The sequence below is a fragment of the Falco biarmicus genome, chromosome 4 (genome assembly GCF_023638135.1).
Source record: "Falco biarmicus isolate bFalBia1 chromosome 4, bFalBia1.pri, whole genome shotgun sequence".
NCBI classification, from domain to species: domain Eukaryota; kingdom Metazoa; phylum Chordata; class Aves; order Falconiformes; family Falconidae; genus Falco; species Falco biarmicus.
Window position 1 is genome coordinate 63,415,774 of NC_079291.1, and position 19,086 is coordinate 63,434,859.

Below are 19,086 nucleotides of genomic sequence, written 5' to 3' on the forward strand. Positions count from 1 at the left end.
GGACACACTGGGAAACGGGCTGCAACAGCCGGCGCGCAGCGGGAAGACCCCCATCCCCGCCGGAGCCCCCCGGAGCCCCCCGGCGCTGCGCCTCCCCGCGGCCCTCGCGCCTCCGCGCCCACGTGCGCGGGGGGCCTTTAAGGCGCGGCCACGCCCCTCGCCTCCGCGGTGACGTCAGCCGCCCCCCGCGCCCGCCCCCCCTTCCCCTCCCTCGGCCGGGATGGGAGGGGGGGGTCCCGCCCCGCGGTGACGTCAGGCGGCGGCGGCTCAGGGAATGACATCACCTGTGCGAGTGGCCGGCGGCGGGCGGGAGCTCGCGCCGCAGTGTCCCCGCGCCGCGGGCCCAGCGCAGCCGCCGGGCGGAGGCGGAGGGAGGAGGCGGAGGAGGAGGAGGAGGAAGGCGGCCGCGGCGGCCCTTCCGCGCCCCTCCGCCGGCCAGCATGGGAGCGGGCGGCCGCGCCGGCAGGTACGGCGGGGGGCGCGGTATAGCGGGGGTGTAGCGGCGGTGGCTGGCGGGGCGCTGGTGTCGCTGCGGGGCCACGTTGTAGCGGGGCAGGGGGGAGCGCCGGGGGGGGGGGGGGGGGGGGGGGGAGTCGTGCTGGGGAGGGGTCGCGTTATAGCGGGGGCCTCAGGGTAGCGACACGGTGCGAGAAGGGCGCAGGTGGCTCGCGCTGGGGGCAAGGGCTGACGTTATAGCGGGGGGGTGTCGCTGGGGGGGTGTGCGGGCAAGCTGCGTTGGGGTCTCGTTGCCGGGGGTGCGGCCGGGTGGTGTTGGGGGTGGGGGTCGCGTTGTAGTGGGCAGGGGGTGTGCGGGTGGGTGGCACCGGAGACCTGGGGGCGTGTTATGTGGTGGGGGGGCTGCACTGGGGAAGGGGCCGCGCTATAGCGGGGGGCGCAGGGAGGGGGCGCGCTGGCCCACCGGCACTTACAGCGGCGGGGGGAGGACGTGAGGAAGAGCCGGGCTGGGGGCTCCGCGCCGCGCTGGCTCACGGGGAGGGGGGCAGCTGGCCCGGGGGGGCCGGGGGCGCGTCCCGGTGCTGGTCCGCGGCGTGAGCCAGGCTCCGCGCCCCGGTACTGGGCTGGGCTCCGGTGCCCGAGCTGGGCTCCCCGCTCCGTCTCGCATCCCAGTGCCGGTTCCCGGGGAGGGCTGCTCCGTATCCCGGTACTGGGCTGGGCTTCCCGCTCCATCCCACATCCCCGGTGCCGGTTCACCGCGGGGGGTCTGCTCCATACCCCGGTACCCGGGCTGAGCTCCGTGCTCCGTCCTGCATCACAGTGCCGGTTCACCGGGAGGGGGGACATGCTCCATGCCCCGGTACTGGGCAGAGCTCCCTGCTCCATCCTGCATCCCGGTACCGGTTCACCGCCAGGCGGGCGCCTGCTCCAGTCGCCGGGCTGGGCTCCCCGCTCCATCCCGCGTCCCAGTGCTGGTCCCCAGGGTGAGCCCCTCTGCGGTGCCCCGGTACCTGGGCTGGGCTCCCCGCTCCATCCCGGTGCCTGTTCACTGGTGGGGGGGACACCTGTCGGACAGGGCCCCCCCATCGCTGCCGCGCTGCTCCTGGGTCCCCCCTGTCCGCCTCTTCCCGCCCGCGGTTCCAGCGGGTGCTCAGTGCGGGGTGCGGCCCCCTGGGATGGGTGTTGTGGTGTCACCCCCAAGCAAAGGGCTGTGCTCCTGCGGAGCAGCACTGTGGGACCACCCGTGCTGGCGGGGGGTGGCCGAGGGCCCATGTCCCCTCTTGGTGGCTTTTCCACCTCCCACCACCTGCGTGTGCCGGGGATGCTCCAGTGGCCAAGCCGGTGTCGCTCCTGGAGCTGCATCGCCGGGGCGCAGGTGTTGGAGGAGGAATCGGAGCATTCCCAGCAGGGCAGTGTCGCAGCTTGGGGACACAGCTCTGTCCCCCTGGGGTGCTGCCCTCTCCCCACCCCAAACACCGGTGACACCGGGGCGTGCCTTGTCCTCACCACCAGCTCTGGAGCTCATCAGGAACTGAGTTTCACCTTGTTCCTCCTGACTGTGTGGTGGCCTGGTGATGGTGACAGCAGCAAGGAAGGGTATGGGTCATCCCAAAACTACGCAAGACCCTGTATTGGAATTGGGGGTGGGGTGGTGTCCCCCTGCCTTGCGGCAGCTGCACCAATCCTGTGCCTCCTGCAAGGTGTAGCTGGCTCGGGGGGGCTGCGGGATGCCCCTGGGGTGGGCAGCTGGTGGTGATTTCCATCCACCCTCAGGGATTTCAGCTGAAATCCTGAGCCCTGGAGCCATCCTGCGGTGGGCGAGAGCTGTCCCCAAGCCAAAACTGTGACATGGAGGGTAAACTGCACCCCGCCACCCCCCCAAAAAATAAAGAGTAATGATTAATAGCGTTTGTGTTTCACTGGGAGGATCTTGTTGCAGTCCCTCCTGGGGAAGGAAATGGTGCAAATGTAGGGTAAGGGGGGGGAAAAATGCTGGTGAAGAGGTGACACCTGTGGGAGGGGTGCTGGGCTCTGCGGGGATGGGCGCTGTGCTCTCCAGGGCAGGGGGCAGCTCCGCTTTTTGGGCATTTGCCCTCTCTGAGTCCCAGGAGGCTTTGTTTTTGGAAAAGCGATCGTTACAATTGGGAAGAAAAAGCTGTTTTGGTTGGGGCTGGGGGGGGCGGGTGGGTGTCCAGCCCTTCCTCTGAGCCCGGACACCCCACGGGGGTGAGGGGCTGCACATCTGGAGCCTCCCCCCATCCCCTCCCCAGGCAAACCCCCTGCCAAATTTGCAGGGGACGTTCCCCACGGGCACTTGTGCTTCTCCTCCTGCCTGCAGCTCGGCTTGGACAGGGACTTGTGTCCTGAGCAGCAAAATATTATGGATTGACATATATATGTTAATATTTTATTTTCCCCTGTAAAGCATGTTTTTGGGGTTGCATACCTGCACCGGGCTGGGGGAGCTGGTGGCATGACCTAAAGGGGGTCCCGCTGCGGAGGACAGGGCTGCTCGTCCCCTCAGGGTGCGAGAGGTCCTGGGGGGGCGAGGAATAAAGTAGCATCTGGGTGCTAAGCATGGAGCCGCGTCCGTGCTGATGCGGGGACCCTCCTGCCCTTCCTAGGGGGAAGGTTCCCCCCTCCTCCTGCCAACTTGACGGTGGGAAAAGCTGTTAATTGTTCCCTGCCAGATTGACTTATAAATTAACGGGTTTGCTGGCACTCTCCTCCTTCCTGTGCGTGGTAAGGGCCCATATTTCAAATGGGGGAAAAAGTCATACTTTGAGTAATGCAAGAGGAGCTTCCAGCTGAAGCTGTGCCACTAACGTGGGGGGCTGCCCATGGGGAGGGGTTCCACCCCCAGCAAAGCCATTCGTGGGTGTGGGGTGATGGAGGTAATGGGTGGCAGGGGGTCCTCGAGTCCTCTTGTAGTTGACTTCTGGCATCAGCCTTGTGGACAGGACGGGTTCAGGTCCCTTGGGTCTCTGTCCCCCCGGTCCCTGGTGCTCTCTGGGTTTTATAAATGCGAGTTGGGTAAATGCAGCATCTTCCTGGGGTGTCTCGCCCCACTGGGCATGGGGGGTTGCTCCACCTCTGGTCTGGATGCTGGAGAATGTGTGACGCAGTGCCTACAGAGAGGAGGCAAAATGTGCCTCCATGAGGGTGGGTCCTTGTTATCACTTTATGCTGCTGCTTTGGGGGGAGCGGTGGGGCTGAGGGAGAGGAGACACCTGAGGTCCAGCCAGGTGGGATGTCCAAGGAGATGATGTGGCTGCACCCTGGAGAAACTGAGGCAGGGGCATGTTTGTGACCCTTCATAGCATAGGAGCAACTCCTGCCTGCTGCGCTTGTCCAGCGGGCTTGGATTTAGGGACCCCAAAGCTGTCGTTGAGGTGGGAGACTGTCCCACCTGATGCTGCTTTGAGATCTCAAAATACAGTGGCTGGCGGTGGGTTGGGATGGATGCCCTCTGCAGTGCCCAGCTCAGAGCAGGGTGAGGGTCCCATCCAGCTGCTCGCCTTGTTGCTGAACAACTCAAGGTAGTAAACACATGTTGAACTGTTTATCTGCTTTTGCACGTGGCACGTGAGGTTGCGTGGGTGGTGAGTTGCTGCGCTGGATGCGAGATGTTGCCTGTGGCCTGCCAGTGCGTATGGATTTTATTTAAACCCTCTCTGTTCCCAACTAAAACAGTTTTTCTCTTGCATTGCAGAGATAAAATTGCGAGCATAGGATACAGAGATAAAGTGAAGCCAGATCTAACCCGAGTCAGTGTGGCAGTGCGAGCATATGGTAAGGAGAGAGGTTACTCGGTTCCATTAAAAAGGTGCTGCTAAGTAGTTTAATCCACACTTGGTGAACTTTGAGCTTTAAATTCTTCTTATATGAGTTGAGAAGAACATGCATATTATTCATAACTCTCTCCTCCAAAAAAGAAAATCTGCAAATGACTCCAGTGAAGTATCGTTGCTTCAGCAGCGTGAAAAATGTGCCGAACTTTCTGCTTCCAATAGTCCCTTCCCTGGGCCCAGCTCCCCCTGCCCATGGAGCTCTTTGCTTCCCGCTGTGAGTGCGGAGGCTGGCTGGGCGTCCTGGGCTCTGCCCCAGGCTGGTAGCTCCAGGCAGGATCCCCAGAACGTTTTGATATTTGGAAAGGGAAGAAAACAGCTGGGCTGAGAAGCTTCTGGCTATAACTGTATTATTATATTTTTAAAATTATTGTCATTCTTAAAATTGTGAGCCCTGAAGCAGTAAAGCTCAGGCCAGCCTCCTTTCTGCAAAGTTTATTTCATGATAAGCTGGAAAAATCTGAGGGCTCTATTAGACTTTTTTTTTTCTCTAGACCTCTTTCTGATTGTTTACTTTACAACTTGACCAATATATTTATTTTTTTTTACATCAGCCTAGCAAACTGTAAATTTGTCCTGCAGATCTCCAAGTCTGATCCAACATGATACTCTTCAACTTCTTTTTTTCTAGTTCGGTTATCATTGTCTTGGCTTAGTAATTTATCGAGCTTGGCATTCTCATCGTAGTAGCTGCCTGCGCTGTCGGATTATTTGCTGCTCACCTGAACAAGCTCTCACAGAGCCATATGTCCTGCATGTGGAGCCCACGTCCCGGTGCAGCCCCACCATCATCCAAAAAAAAGTAATTTTCAGCCCGTGTTGTCTTCTTGACATCCCTTGATAAGGAGCTGGCTGGGAGGTGTGAGTTTCTTTGAACTTATTTGTTTAATCTGTGAAGCCTCTTGGCTCCTGGTCTCCCACCGGCTCCCAAGGGTGGGTGGGCTGTGCGTGGCTCCCACGCGCGCAGGGCGCAGGTGCCAAGGGAGGAGGTGGAGGTGCTGCCGGGGCAGAGGGAGGGGATGTGTCCCCCAGCCCAGGATGTCCAGGTGTGAGAAGGAGCAGGGTGCAAGGAATGCAGCGTGAGCTCTGTGCACACCTGAGGTTTTTAAAGGAGGCGCAGATCTTCACCGGGGTTTGCGGTGCTCTGCTCTGTCTCTGGATGCAAAGGGGTGGTGATGAGGGGGACGACAGCTTAGCTTGTGGGCACGGGGGGCACCTTAGGACCCCATGCTGAGATTTTTCCCTGGGAGGCTTGTTTGGCCCCATCAGGGACTTCTGTGCCCTGCTCCGGGAAAGCGAGTATGGCTGTGTCCCAGCCCAGCCAGCCTGCTGCTGCCCTGGGCTGTTTGGGACTCCTCTGGGTTTGGAAAGCTCCAGGCAGAGCGGAGCCGAGTTTTGCAGCCCTGCTGTGTGGCCAGCTCAGAGACATGGGAATTTTAGCATTCCGTTCTTCCCTTCACTGCCATAGCTGGGGCCATTGCAGTTTGAGTGTGGTCATACAAACAGGCTCTGTCATCACATCCGTGCTCCAGTTCCCTGGCAACATCCGTGCAGTTTTAAGAGCAGCTTTAGATTAGAAAGCAGATCTCAGTTTGTCTAAACAGGTTTAAAACCTGATCAAATTAAACTGGGCCAGGCAACTCATACAACGTGCACACGTAAATTGGTTTAATATTTGCATAAATCAGATTAAATCAGGGCTGTGGGATGGTTTAGGTTAGGAGGAAGCCTGTGGCTGTTTCTGCCCAGCTCCTGGAGGTCTCCACTCCTGCTGTGGTGTTGGGGCTGTTTTTGCAGAGCGGCAGCTGAATCACTTGTTCGCAGCCGTGTGTTGTAGGTGACCGCTCTGTACGGCACTGGTTTACATCACACCAGGGCATTGCAGTTTGGCTGTGACCCCACAAGCGACCAGGATGCTCCCACCTTCGCAGGGATGTCCTAACCAGGCAGGGAACCCGAAGGCCGGGTGGGTTTTGGTGGCACCATTCGGAAGGTGGGAGGGCAGCCGGCAGCACGTGGCTGCAGTAGGAGATGTGGATTGTGGCTGGTTCGGCTGCAGCCACGATCTGCAGTGCGTGGCGGGTCCTGCGGGTGGTTTGCAAGAAGGATCTGTCGCTCTGGGGGGATTTTTAAGCCTGTTAGGGTTTGAGTAGCGAAGTGTCTGTGTGTGAGTCCATGTGCGGGGAGCGCGGTGCCTGGGGGACCCTGCCCATCCCGCTGCTGTCTCCCTGCTTGGCTCTTGGCCATCTCAGACTGTAGGTCTGTAGGGGCATGAAGGGTGGGAATGCATCTGGTGTCCCGCTTTCGAGCGCTGAGTTTCCTCTGGTTAACCAGTTTAAGAGCACAAGAGGTAAGCCTGTCTGCCCAGACCTCAGGAATGATTTGCTGTCTTCGGCACCTGCTGCTGTGTTCCTGGGAGGTGGTGGATTAACACGCCTGATGGAGGGATGACTTGAGATACACCAGATCCTAACTTCAGAAATGCCCTAACTTCACATAGTGCTGCTTTCAGGGGTCGTGTCCCGTCCCCCCTGCCCCGCCCCCGCCCTTTAATTTCTGTTTGTGGGCAGTTGACATGTGAAGTGATGCTGTTACATGGGGTAACCACATGTGCTGGGTGCAGAAGGCACCAGGCTGGAGGCCAGGTGCTCTCGATCTCCCTTGCTTGCAACCACTGAGCTGGGATCAAAAATCATGGGAAGGTGAGGGAGGGCACAGTGTGCTGGTCCCTGCGTGACTTTTCAAAATGCAATAATCTCATCTCAGGGAAACAGCAGCCTTGTCTGAAATGCAGTGTGTTGACCCTTTGTGGTGCTTGAGTTGTATCTCAGCATCTCTCCCTCTGAGCTGTTGCTTAATTGTTTTTCTTTGTGGTGTCCCCGTATCCAAATCCATGTTGCTAGTAATTCCACAGATGATTGCAATGTGAAAGGTTCTTTCCTTAGAAGTCCTGATGGTGCTTCCCTCCATTTTGCTTTTGTGAAGACAGCAGAGGTGGGCAGACTGCCTGCTTGCTGTGCTGCAAATGCATATGTGTGCATGTGTGCAACATCTGCAGGAATTGGGATTTTATTTTTTTTTAAAAGAACTAATCTTCAGCTCTGGTATCATCAAGAGTTTGCTCTGATTCCTGTGAAATGGAGATGGCTGCTGCTACTGGCTTGCACCGATCAAGACCTCCCTCCTTCTGCTTCTTTCCTTTGTTTTCCGCGGTGCTGTTGCTCGCTGGCAGTGGCTTTGACTCTTTCCTCTGTGGGCTGCAAAGGGCAGTCGGAAGCTGAGCAGCAGTTTCCAGTCACCACGTGAAGTTCCCGTGTCACCCAACCAGCACGGCTCAGGATGTGCAGAAAGCAAAGGTGATGGGCAGAGCCGTGTCCTGCCAGGAGCTCTGAGGTGGAGCAGGCAGGTGGGGGGCAAACCGTTCTTTCCTCCCCACGGGAGGGGACATGCCTGGGGCAGAGGGGTGGCCCTGGGTGGGCAGGGATGGTGACTGGGAGGATGTGCTGTCAAAGCACATCAAACGTTTTTCTCAGGATGCTGTGGTTTCCACCAACGAATTGTTGTCCTCTGGGATTCATCCTGTCCTTTCCAGGCAGCTGGCCAGCGCACCCAAGGTGCCCTGGGTGACCTGGGGGAAGGGGAGAATCGGGGCTGAGCACAGCCCTGCACCCATACCTGAAGGCAGGCACCCGATGGGCCGCCTGGGTGGTGGCAGAGCTGTCTCCTGCCCAGGCGTGACCTGGCTGAGCCAAACACCCTCAAAGAGCAGGGGGATGCTGTGGAGCCCAGAGGCACAGGTGCAGGAGCGATGCAGAGGGCTAGGCGTCCTGGCGGCAAATGCATGAGCCTTGCCCAAGTGCAAACCAGTTTGTGAACCAACTGGTGTTCCTGTCCTCTGGTCCCCAGCATGGGGTGGCTGGTGGTGGCACAGGCCTTGGCCCTGCGGCATTTAGTGCTGGAGTGGCACAGCACCCTCCCACTCAGCTCCTTCCCTCTGAGTCGCCATTTTATTTTTCTTAAACGTTTATGTATAACTGTACACTAACCTATAAAAATTAGTTTAGGATGGCTGCCAAGAAAATCTCTGCAGTGCCTTGTGGGTAACTCCCTGTGAATTACCATAAAAGCTGTAGTGCCGAGGCTGCTGTGGCAGTTGTGAGGATGCCAGTCATAATGCTCTGTATTTAAAATTCAGATGAATGTGTAATGCATTCGTGTCTGGATTGCAGCAGCTTGTAGCGTTTCTGGCGCCCCATCCCTTGCATGCTGCTGCACCCACTCTTGCTTTTTAATGTCGTCTTACACTCTTCCAGTGTTTTGCCTGATTAGAAAATGCAACAGGTAGCAAAACGTGGACTAGCCACGCTTGGAGGGAGAGTGGTTTCTGATAGCTTCCTCCCAGGAGGGACGAAACCTTCTGCTTCCATTGAGCCGGCGGCAATATTTCACTTAAGGGAAAAGCCGCTCCATAACCCTTCCCCTCCGCATCCTGCCCGGATGACGTCCTGTTTCCGAGGGCACTCTATTTCTGGGTATGCTAAACGCTGGGACCCGAACTCGCCCAAGTAAATGAAACACAGGCTGTCCCCATCCTTGGCGGAGCCACTGCAAGGAGATCTCACTGCTGTGTTGGAGAAGACTGTGGCTCCCTTGCAAGCGAGCGTTACTGCTTCGCTGTGTGCCCTTGGAAATACGAAGTGCTTTTCTTTATCTCTTGCTGCTATTTTTCCTCAGGAGCGGAGAGCCAAGGTGACTGCAGGGCTCCAAAGCGGAGCCTCGGTCGAGAAGCCGCTCCACTCGGTGCGGGTGCTTGGCAGAAGGTGTTGCTGATCTTCTGCTGGGCATGATGGATCATTTCATTTAAATTTTCCTGAAATATAATATTCATCACAGTGTCAGTGTCCCTCCTTCATTATAGCTTACTGATAAACATCTCTAATCGGAGAGTGATCTCTCTGCCCTGCCAGAAGCCGCCTGGGGATAATGAATACATTTTTGGAGCTGGGAGAGGGTGCCTCGGGGATGTGTTCCTGCTCTCCTGCCTGGGTGTAGAGAATCGCTTGATAAATAAAGAAGCCACTCTGTTTTTCCCAGGTGTATTGGTGGTGTTTGTACGTGGCTGTTTCTGTTCGGGGCTCTAAAATGGTGGTGGTTCCAACGTAACCTGGTGTCCTTGGCACCCGCCCATGCTTTCTTGTCCAGGGATTTCTGGAGGGACCCCTGGATGCAGCCCCTGTCCTGCCCGCGGCTGGGGGTTTAGGGCAACACTCCAATGCAGCTTAACCCCCACCACACTGGGCAGCCGGGCTACCTCTCCCACCCCCTGGGGTAAATCCCAGCCGCTGTCCCGGCTGGATTGTGGCAGGAGGGGATGTGCCACAGGCTACCGGGGTGGCAGTGGCCCTGCATGCAGCAAGGAATGTGCCATGTATGGTTCGGACAAGCCGTTCAACCCTTTTGCCTGCATGCCTGGAGCAAGGATGGGAGCCTGCAGGATCCAGCAGGAGTCCTGGGAGTGGTTCAGCCGCTGGCAGGCGGGGTGTGATGCTGGGCGGACTCAGGGCATGTAGCACAGCCACGATAGCCTCTGTGTCCCCACGGTGCCAGCAGCCAGGGAGCATCCATCAAAGTGCTGCTTGTCTCATTCTTCTCTTAATTGGTTTTACCACTGAGGTGGGGCTGCGGTTGCATGGAGAGCTCTGGCCAGGGGAGCTCAGCAGTGGGGTGGGCTGGTGTGTGCCAGCTCCTGGCCTTGGCCACCAGTTCCAACAAGGAGGTGATGTCTGCTGCACCCAGGATGAATTATTTTTTTTTTTGTCTGCACAGCAGTGGGAGATGGCAGCTGCTGGTCCTCTGTGCCGTTGGGACTTCAGCAGGGAGAGTTGTTGGCTAATTGTCCTCTGAGCCCCTTTTGGGGAAGACCCTGGAGGTTTTGGCGAACCAGCTCCCGGATTGTCTCTGGGGTTTTGACTTACGGCATCAGAATCAGTGTTGTGAGTCCCCAGAAGCCTTGTACAGACTTGACCCCTCAGGCCGCTCTTCTGGAAAGGGCTTTCCTCTCCCTGCACCTCCGCTTGTGCCTCCGTTTCCTCCTCTGTATTTGACCCAGAACAAGCTGAATTTTCCTCTGGTTTGGGATTTCCTGTTACCTCTGCTCCTCTCCGGCATCCAGGCCCTGAGACTCACAGCCTCTTTCTGTTCTGTTGCACAACTTGTCAGGAGGAGGAAAGTCCCCCTGAATTTGGAGTCGCCGGACACCGTCCATCCGTAATGTGCAAACTCTAGCTTTGCTTCCAGACCTGCTCAGAGCCCTGAGAAGGGCAGCCGAGTTCCCTGCTAACTCCTCCCTGGAAGTACTTGTTACACCATACTGATAAGAAGATTTATTTTTTCCAAAAGCCCAAAGCACAACTTGGCACCCTCAAAAGCCGAGGATAAACCTGCTGTTGTGCTCCAAGCAGGGCTGGGCATGAGGCAGGAGGTCATGGCAAAGTCCAAGGAGGAGCCACCATTGCTATGGGTCCTTCCGATGTTGTCCTGCTTCCCTGGAGAAGGATGAGGAGGGAGCTCCAGCAGCCCTGACCACATTTCAGCACCTCAATTTTAGCCCCCCTGGGGCTGCCCATGGACTACGTGCCCTAAAGCCTTTGCTGCTGGTCCCTGTACCGGGATCCCAGTGAGGCCGTCTGGGTTTTGAGAACGACCACAGACCTCCAGCGCTCTCAGCATCTGCTTGCAAGCTGCAAGATGACCACTTTGATGCTTTATCCCTTCATCTGTCTGCAAAGCAGCTTGAAAATCCCCAGGCGGAGCAGCTGCCCCAGCGGTGCAGGGGGCATGAGCGTCCCTTGGCTTCCTCTCCCGTTGGAGGTTATACAGGGGATGGCACCCATCCAGTGGCTCCAAGATGTGCTGACCTAAAAATAGGTGTGAGGTTGCTTTGGAAAGAGGAAAAGTAAGGAGGTGGGGAGGAAGTGAAGTGTTTCTTAGAAGTAAGAGAGGCAAATATTAAATATTGTAATGGCCCTTGCAGCTAAGGCTTCTTATCCCGGCTGCCTTGGGGAGTGTGCTGCATGGGTTGTGGGTGCCCAGATGGGTGCCGTGGCCCTCTGATGTGTGCCCAGCCTGGCAAGGAGCTGGATGTTGGGCTGGGTGAGGAGCAGTGAGGAGGGGATGAAGAGAGGAGGTGCAGTTTTCATGCCTGGAGGTGTGTTTGCAGCTGGCAGGGGTCTTCCTGGTCCAGGTGTGTGCACAGAGCTGCATGTCAGGACCCACCTGCGACATCGTCCTCAATGTCCTGCCTCATCCTGAGCTTCAGTTACCAGGCTGTCCCCACTTACCAAGGACAGGTGATGTGGTTGGGTCTCTGCTTGTGTCCAGGGGAGCTGGGGCAAAGCAGGGGGGCCAGGTAGGTCACGTCTGTGTGTCTTCGGGTGCCCCCTCAAAGGGGTGAGCTTGCTGCATGCTCGAGTGCCTCATGCTGCTGGAGCAGCCCATGCCCAGTGTGTGCCGGTGGGATGGGAAGCCTGGAGACAAGCACTTCAGCTCTTGCCCAGAGCTCTTCTGCAGAATGCTTGGCAGCAGGGCAGAGGGGTCTGTGCGCTCCAGAGCTGCCGTCCCCAGTGCCAGTCTGGCCGCTTCAATCCCCGGAGCACGTAGGCTTGTATTTCACTCTTAAAAACCACCCAGAGCCAGGCTGTAATTAGGCTGCGTTGTCTTGTAACTGGATCTTCCAGCCCAATGCTTTGTTCTTGGCTTACCCTTGACTTTTTCCAATGTCTTTGAGCGAGTCATATCCCTTAGTTGTGCCTCAATTTTTCATTCTCCATCCTGGCTCCTGCAGGACAGATGCTCTCGAGGCAGGGGCTGTCTGGCAGTGTCTCAGGTGCTGCTTGCCTTGGGGAGCCTTGCTCTCCTCCTATCCCTCTCAGCCTTCTCACGAGGAGTGTTTATAGGTGACTTGATTGCAGGTTTTTCTAGGAAGTATTGGATGAGCTTGTGATGCCGAACTTGCATCAGGCCCCCAGAACACGCCATGGCGCGCTTTAATCTTTAGGATAAAATTAAAACAAGACTTTCAACATGGATTTTTCTTTGCAAGTCACTTTATTTTGAAACCATTTTTTTTCTTTCCTAATTAGGCTCTTAGGAGGGGGGGAGGAAAAACAACATATCCTGAAATCTTGCCTATGTAGATAGTTGCTGGTCTTGGGCTTTTTTAAGTCACGAGATGGCTGTACTGCTTTCCCAGTGCACTCTGTCAAGGCAGTGCGGAAAGCAGGGGCATCAAATGGAGTCCTGTCTGTCCATCCCTTTCGGTCTGTATGTGCATCTCCTGGCTCCTCTTGCGATCACAGCCTCCGGATGTGGGGTGCGGGACAGAGGTGCCCTTCGGCACGCTTGTGCCTGCAGTTGGCTGATGCCGGGAGCACGTGCTTGCTTGCCATTGAGTCTCTCAAAGTGTACTTTGGCACAACTAGGCAAAAGCTGGGAAAACCCACGGTGCTGCTTGGCAGCACCGCTCCGGCAAGGGTTTTGGGGCTCTTGAGAAAGCTTTGGGGCAGGCGGGATGGGATGAGCCGGGAGCGCTCAGTGCAGGCGCGTGGGGGAGGATGGAGCGGGTGGCAGCAGACGGGTGCGCGGGGGATGCCGCTGGGAAGGAGGCGGTGGAAGGGACGCCAGGTGCGGGAACAGCCCGTGCAGCTCGGCGGCGGAGGGGGTGCGCAGCCCCGCTGCTCAGCTCAGTGCCAGCTGCCCCCTCTCCGGCTGTGCTGCTCTTCCTGGCGGGGCTCCGTGCCATGGCCACCCCCTCCCAGGAGATGCAGGAAAGCTTTGGTGGAGCCCCGTGCTGTGGGAGTGGGAGCTCCCTGCTGCCACAGGAGAGTCCAGGTTCTATCTCACCCCCATGGATGCTCGTGGCGTCTCTCCCACGGGTACTGCAGCACCGGGCATGGGGCTGGCGGGCACTGCTCGGCCAAGCTTGACCAAAGTCACGTCTGCCTGTTCTCTGCTTCTGGGCTCTGGCTGCATGCTGCTGCCTGGGTCAGGCCCTCCTGGCAGTGCTTCTCTTGGTTTCTGTTTTTCCTTGTGCCCCAGAGACAAACTGGTGCAGCATCCCTGCTCTGCGTCTTAGGCAGAGAAGCCAGCAGCCTTTCCCACTGCTCGGATCAGGAATCATCCAGCGAGCCTGGCAGGCCGGAGTGGGAAGCAGCTTTTGCTCTCTCAGCTGGTACCTGCTGTGCTCTGGGATGGGGGTATGGCATTTTGGGACAGGGGTGTGAAACCCCAGCGTGGGCTCCCATGTTGCATCACATTGTTGTGCTTCAAGTGTCACACAGAGCCTGAGACGTCAACCAGCAGTGCGACATCCCCATAACCTTTTGCCTGCAGGCTGGTGGGAGGGATGGAGATGCTACAGCTGACCTCGGCTGCTGACCCCCTGTGAGTGCGTGTGAGCAGAGGTGCCTTTTCAGCCAGCATCAACACACGGGGAGGCTCCAGCCCTGGGAGGCTGGGGCTGATGCACAGAAACCTGCGGCAGCTCATTTTCTCCCTAGACTCCTGCAATTAAACACGCAACCAGAGCGGTGTCTGCAACAAAGCTGCTGCTGGTGGACTCGGCGGCTCTGACCCTGGGAACAAACGAACACCAACCGTTCTCATTTTCAGGTGCTTTTGTGATTGCAGGCTGGCCCTCTCGCTGTGGGGTGTTCTGTTCTGCCTTGCCTCTGGCATCGGCCAGTCTGTAACTGTATGTTCCCTGCTGTAAATTCACCCGTGGGGGGAGGTCTCAGCTTCCCTCCTGGCCGGAGGGGTGACCAGGAGCTGCAGCACTCGCTCCCTGCCCCGTGCATTGTCTTGGTGGGGAGCGCAGCCCCGTCTCTGGCCATGGCCCCTGCGGCTGGCTCCCGCTGTGCTGGCACAGCTTTTGGGTCCCTCTGGTTTGGAGGCAGGGTGCCCTGAGCCCTGCTGGGTGGCTGGCCCTTCTGGGCATCCCTGCGCTGAGCCCCGGCTTGGCAGAGGTCAGAGCAAAGCGCTGTTGCGTGGTTCACCAGCATATACCGTAAACATGGGCTCTGCCCTGCCTCCGATGCTCCCACGGTGTCCTGCCCAAGCAGCAGGTGCCCTGAGTGGCTGGGGGGGGGGGGGCAAAACACTTTGGCTTTGTCTGTTGTTGCTGTTACTGCCTGTGGTAAAACGGAGCAGCATCCCGGGGGCTCTGGGGTACCTGAGAACTGGTTCTGGTCTCTGCTGGGGCACAGGGAGCTGCTTGGAGTGTTACTGGCAGGCTCCGAGCAAGTGTTGTCCCACAACCAAACCATTCCGGGGTGCAAACTTTTGCTCTCCTCCAGGGAGGGATTTGCAGTGGATTTTCCACCCTGTGGTGGGACAGCTGGTGGCACGGCTCTTTCTTGGCTGTTGGGGCAGATCTGCCATAGTGCATGTTGATTGTTTATTCTTTTGGGATGCAAGAGCTTGGCTAAGCATCCTGGCTATGTTATTTTGCTCTGGGGAATCGCAGAGGCAGAATGAGCCCTCTGTTACTCGGGGTGGTCAGAGCAAGGTGGGGAAGCTCAGGGCAATGCGATGGTCCCAGCTGGCCCCTGAGTCGAGAGGAGTGTGGTGGAGGGGGTTTTGGGGGCCAAGGCTTGTTTGCAATCGCGAGTGGTGCTTGTCCTCTGGTGCTTCATGTTATCGTCCCTCTGCACTCTGCTGAGAGCTCATGGGACTGGGAGCACTGGGCTTGCACCTTGGGCAGCATGGGCTGATGGCCTCGGTGGCCCTGTCTGCCTCATCCCCCTTCCCTTGGAGCTGAGCAGGGGCAGCTCTCGGAGAGCCTCTCTTGACCTTTCCAGCTTCGTGCCCTCAGCTGCCACCAAGTGACACGGTGACATTTCACGTCTTGCATGTCTGAGCAATTTCATAAAGAAAAAGCCAGCAGAAATGAAATGCTTTGGCTTTTTGTGTCCGACAAATTGGATTTGTTAACCTGAAGCTTCATCTGTCAGCTGGCAGGGCCCCTCCGTGGCCAGCGGTGGATCAGACAGGGTGGTAGAGGGAGGGAAAGGGTGGTAAAGGGAGGGAAAGTGCAACTGGGACGCAGGGAGGAGGAGCTGGGGGGGTGTTACACAGCCGTGTGTAATTATTTGCTGCATTTTCAGCAGTGCATTTCTGGAGGTCTTTTTGGAAGAGATGGGTCTTTGCATCAGGCATGGGACAGCTGAGGTGTCACTGCTGCAGTGCAGCCTGGTCGAGGTGGCAATTCCCGTTTCTGTCTCCCAAGCCGGGAAAGTGGAGTCTGTGCCTGCCTCTGTCGATGAGGTGATGCTACCCTGTGCTGATTTACCCTAGCATGCTACAGTGGCAAAGCAAGATCAATGCAAACAACTCTGCCGCAGAAACCACAGCCTGGGCCCGGACAGGTCTGGACAGGGCAGCGCTGCAGCAGCTGCCAGGCTTGGTGTGCACGGCCCTGGGCACGAGCCTGTCGTGTTTGCACAGAGCCCAGGCCCCGCTGGCCAGGGTGGGAGGCAGGCACCAGCCCATGCCGCTGCCTGGCATGACTCTACGTGCAGCAGACTATTGCACAGAACCCACTTTTAAATAGCATGCTGCGCGTCGTGTTATTTGTGGTGCGTGTGTATGGCAGGTAGAAGGTGCACCCCTGTGTCCCTTCTGTCATCCCTGGGGAGTGTGTGTGCAGGGGGAGGACATTTCCTCTGCTTTCAGGCTCTTGGAAAGCTCTGTTCAGACTTAATGCATTTAACCTTGCTCTGAGGATGGATGCAAAGAGTCCTGGGTCCCTGGAGAATTTGAAGTTGCTTCCCTTCCCGTTTTCTTTTTCTAAAGAACGCAAACAAACAAAAAAGGCTCTCTGTGGAGCGCGTGAATGTGCGTGGGGAGAGCCAGCTCCCTGCCAAACTGTGGCAGGCAGCAGCCACCGCTGCCTTGGGGCTTTGGGGACCCTGCACCAGCCCAGTGATGCTGGCAGCGCTGGAGCCGGCTGCTCTTGTTCTCTGTCCCTGCGTCCCCTCAGCTGTGGCACATGGCTGCTACAGCTCCCTCCGCCTTGCCTGTCCCCAGCAGTGGTTTTGCTGTAAGTCCTCGGTAGATCCATCACTGCCCACGTGGTCCTTGTGGCAGCTTGCAGCCTGCGTTAGGGTTTTGCAGGTCTCGCTTGGCTGCTCAGCAGGCTGCAGTGTGGGATGGCTGCAGGCTCTGGAAGACTCTCCAGTCCTGCTCATATGGAAAACACTCTCAGTAACCACAAAGAACGGAGATGAAGCTTAAAATATGCAATAAAAGGTCATCGGTAGGGTCCTACAGGGTGGGGATATTGAAGCTGCCTGGCGTAATTTCTGCTGGGGTTGTGGGACTTGAGAAGCTCCTTCCCCTGAGGGATGCTGTTACGAAGCGGAGCTGCACAAGGGACATTCCATCCCGCGGGTGTCGTTGGGCTGGATGCTCCCTCCCGCCCATGCGCCCCGCCGGGCCAGCACCGCCAAAACAGCCGGCTGGCAGCCCTGGTGACACTTCCTCGGGAGGGCTGATTAACTCGGGTTTTTTGGTCACATGAGTCCTTGTGCTTCAGCACTCTTGGAGCAATCCCATGGGAGGGCAAAAAGCGAATCTTGAATCCTCCTGTGTGAGCAACCACGGCCATTGGGACGGGAGAGGAGCTTCAGCTCTGATGAGGACGTTGGCACCCGCGCTGGCCCCAGCTTGCTGCTGACCTCAGAGGGCTCCAGGAGGGCTTGGGGCTGTGGCAAACATCTTGCTTGGGTCTTGGAAGGGTGTGAGAGGACTCAGCAAGGTGCTGCTGCATTGTGAGCCACTGCCTGGTGTCTCCCATGGCTGTGTTCTTCCAGGAGACCTGGTAGAGACAGAAGCAGCTTCCAAGATTATTTGGTTCCTGATGACCACGTTGCCATTTTTTCTGTCCTAACATCACCCAGAAAGTCCCCACCTCCCTGAGCATCAGGGATGTGCGGAAAAGTCCAAGGCCAGGGTCTGTGTTTGAGGCTGAGGTGTCCAAACCATCCCTGGGCTTCAAGCAGACCAAGGCTCAGGCACAGCAGGGAGTGAGTCCCATAGAACGTGGCTGCCAGAAGAAACCCAATGGGGTAGAAAATCCCTTTATTCAATTTTCCCATGTCTGCAGTGCAACTGGGAGACTTGGATGTGGTTTTTTTCCCAATGCAGAGAAAGGGGCGAAACCACCTGCCCAGGCACCAGTGCCATGGATGCGTGTGGCATGTTCTCCCTGGTTCCTTTGCCTCGATTTGAGGATTTGATGTATCCTGATGTTTAAAAATAAATAGCTAGTTATTTTGGGCCAGGTAGGCAAACAAATGAACAGGCTAGTGATTTCTTCAATCATCCTGCACGCTGTACAGGGGAAAAATTAATAAAGTACCTGCCATCCCCAGAAGCTATTTGTTAAAGCCAACGATAATGATGGGCAAAATTGAGTTCCTGCTTATGACGGGTTCACTCAAGCTCTTGCGCTCCCACTCCCTCCCCAAGACATTGCTGTTCCTGACAGTGCCGTGGTGGGACAGGAGATCCTGATCTGCCATCCAGGTCTGAGATTTTCCAGCATTGGCAAGAGCAGCACAGGGCTCCCCAGCCTCTCTGGGGACTTGCTTGTGCTCTGAGAATTGGGTCCTTTTCGGTGTTTTGGGCTCTGTGAGAAATCTGGATTATCCATAGTGTCGTTGTCCTGTTGTTATTGCTCATTTCTTGGTGAGTTTGGGCTATTGGAGGGTTCTCAGGGCTTTGCAGAAACTGCGCCCAGCACGTGCCTGGTGAGAAATGCCTCATGTGGTGGCTGTTGGAGGGAGGATGGTTGGGAGCAGGCTCCATTCTCTGCTGCAGACCAAGGGAACATTGTTTTTCCAGTTCATTCCTGAAGTTTCTCATCTGTGAAATGGGCACACACGGAGCCGTGCTTCATCAGGCATCCAGGCCTCAACTCACTGTGCATCTATGAGGTTTTCATGGGACAGCCATGAACTTAGGAAGACCAAGCTTCCCTTGGGCTACTGATGATTCGCTTAAAGCAGCAGCCAACGTTACCTGGCTCCTTGGGGCTGTTGGCTACTCTGTGTTGGCTCTTCAAAGTTAACCAAAAAACATTTGGCTTCTGACATTGAGAATAAAGCACCGCATTGTGGAAGCACCCAGAATCTCTTGATTGCAGAGTTAATGGTGCAGGAAGGCTGAAGGAGCATCCTCACCTCTGGATCTTGTCTCTGCAGAGCAAACCCCCATGGACACCAAGTGTTGTGTGTCCCCTACTGAGCCCCTGTGTTCAGTGGCATCCAAAATACTCCTGCAGCCTGGTGGCAGGGACCTCCCACAGCTGGATGCAGTTTTGGGAGGCTGCTGTCCATCTGCCGCTGTTGCGTCTCCCTGAAGTTTTCCTCCTGGCCAATTTATTTGAGGGATATTTAACGCCAAGTGATAACAGTTCAGGTTCCCGTGTCAAGAGAAATGGAGGGTTTGCCCAGCTGGGAGATGGGGCTCTTTGTTTACTGGCGTAGGGCTGTGTGTGTATTGCATTGCTTTTGTGGAATATTAACTATGTAAATGGCAGGTTAAATGGCTGTAATGAGTGTAAGAGCCAGCCCCAAACACGCTGGTGTGGGGGCCAGAGGGAAAGCTGGGCAGGTAGACGCTCCCATCCCACAGCTCGAGTGGACAGAGGTCTCTTGAGAGATGGCTTGAGAAGAAAAACCTTTCTCCCCCCTGCCTGGTTTGGTAACGCTCCATCCTTAAC

The 19,086-nt window shown here is 56.9% G+C and overlaps 1 protein-coding gene across 7 annotated transcripts in view; it reads left to right on the top strand.

Moving 5' to 3' along the window:
• Window positions 1–302: 302 nt before the first annotated feature.
• Window positions 303–19,086, top strand: part of PTPRS (protein tyrosine phosphatase receptor type S) — a 161,920-nt gene continuing 143,136 nt past the window's right edge. For 3 of the 7 annotated variants that reach the window (XM_056335720.1, XM_056335719.1, XM_056335721.1), the window contains exon 1: window positions 304–466. The gene's annotated coding sequence lies outside the window, so the exon portion shown is untranslated. Of the gene's footprint in view, window positions 467–4,168; window positions 4,249–19,086 lie in introns of all 7 variants that reach the window. The other 4 variants (XM_056335722.1, XM_056335724.1, XM_056335715.1 and 1 more) reach the window with 3 other exon arrangements.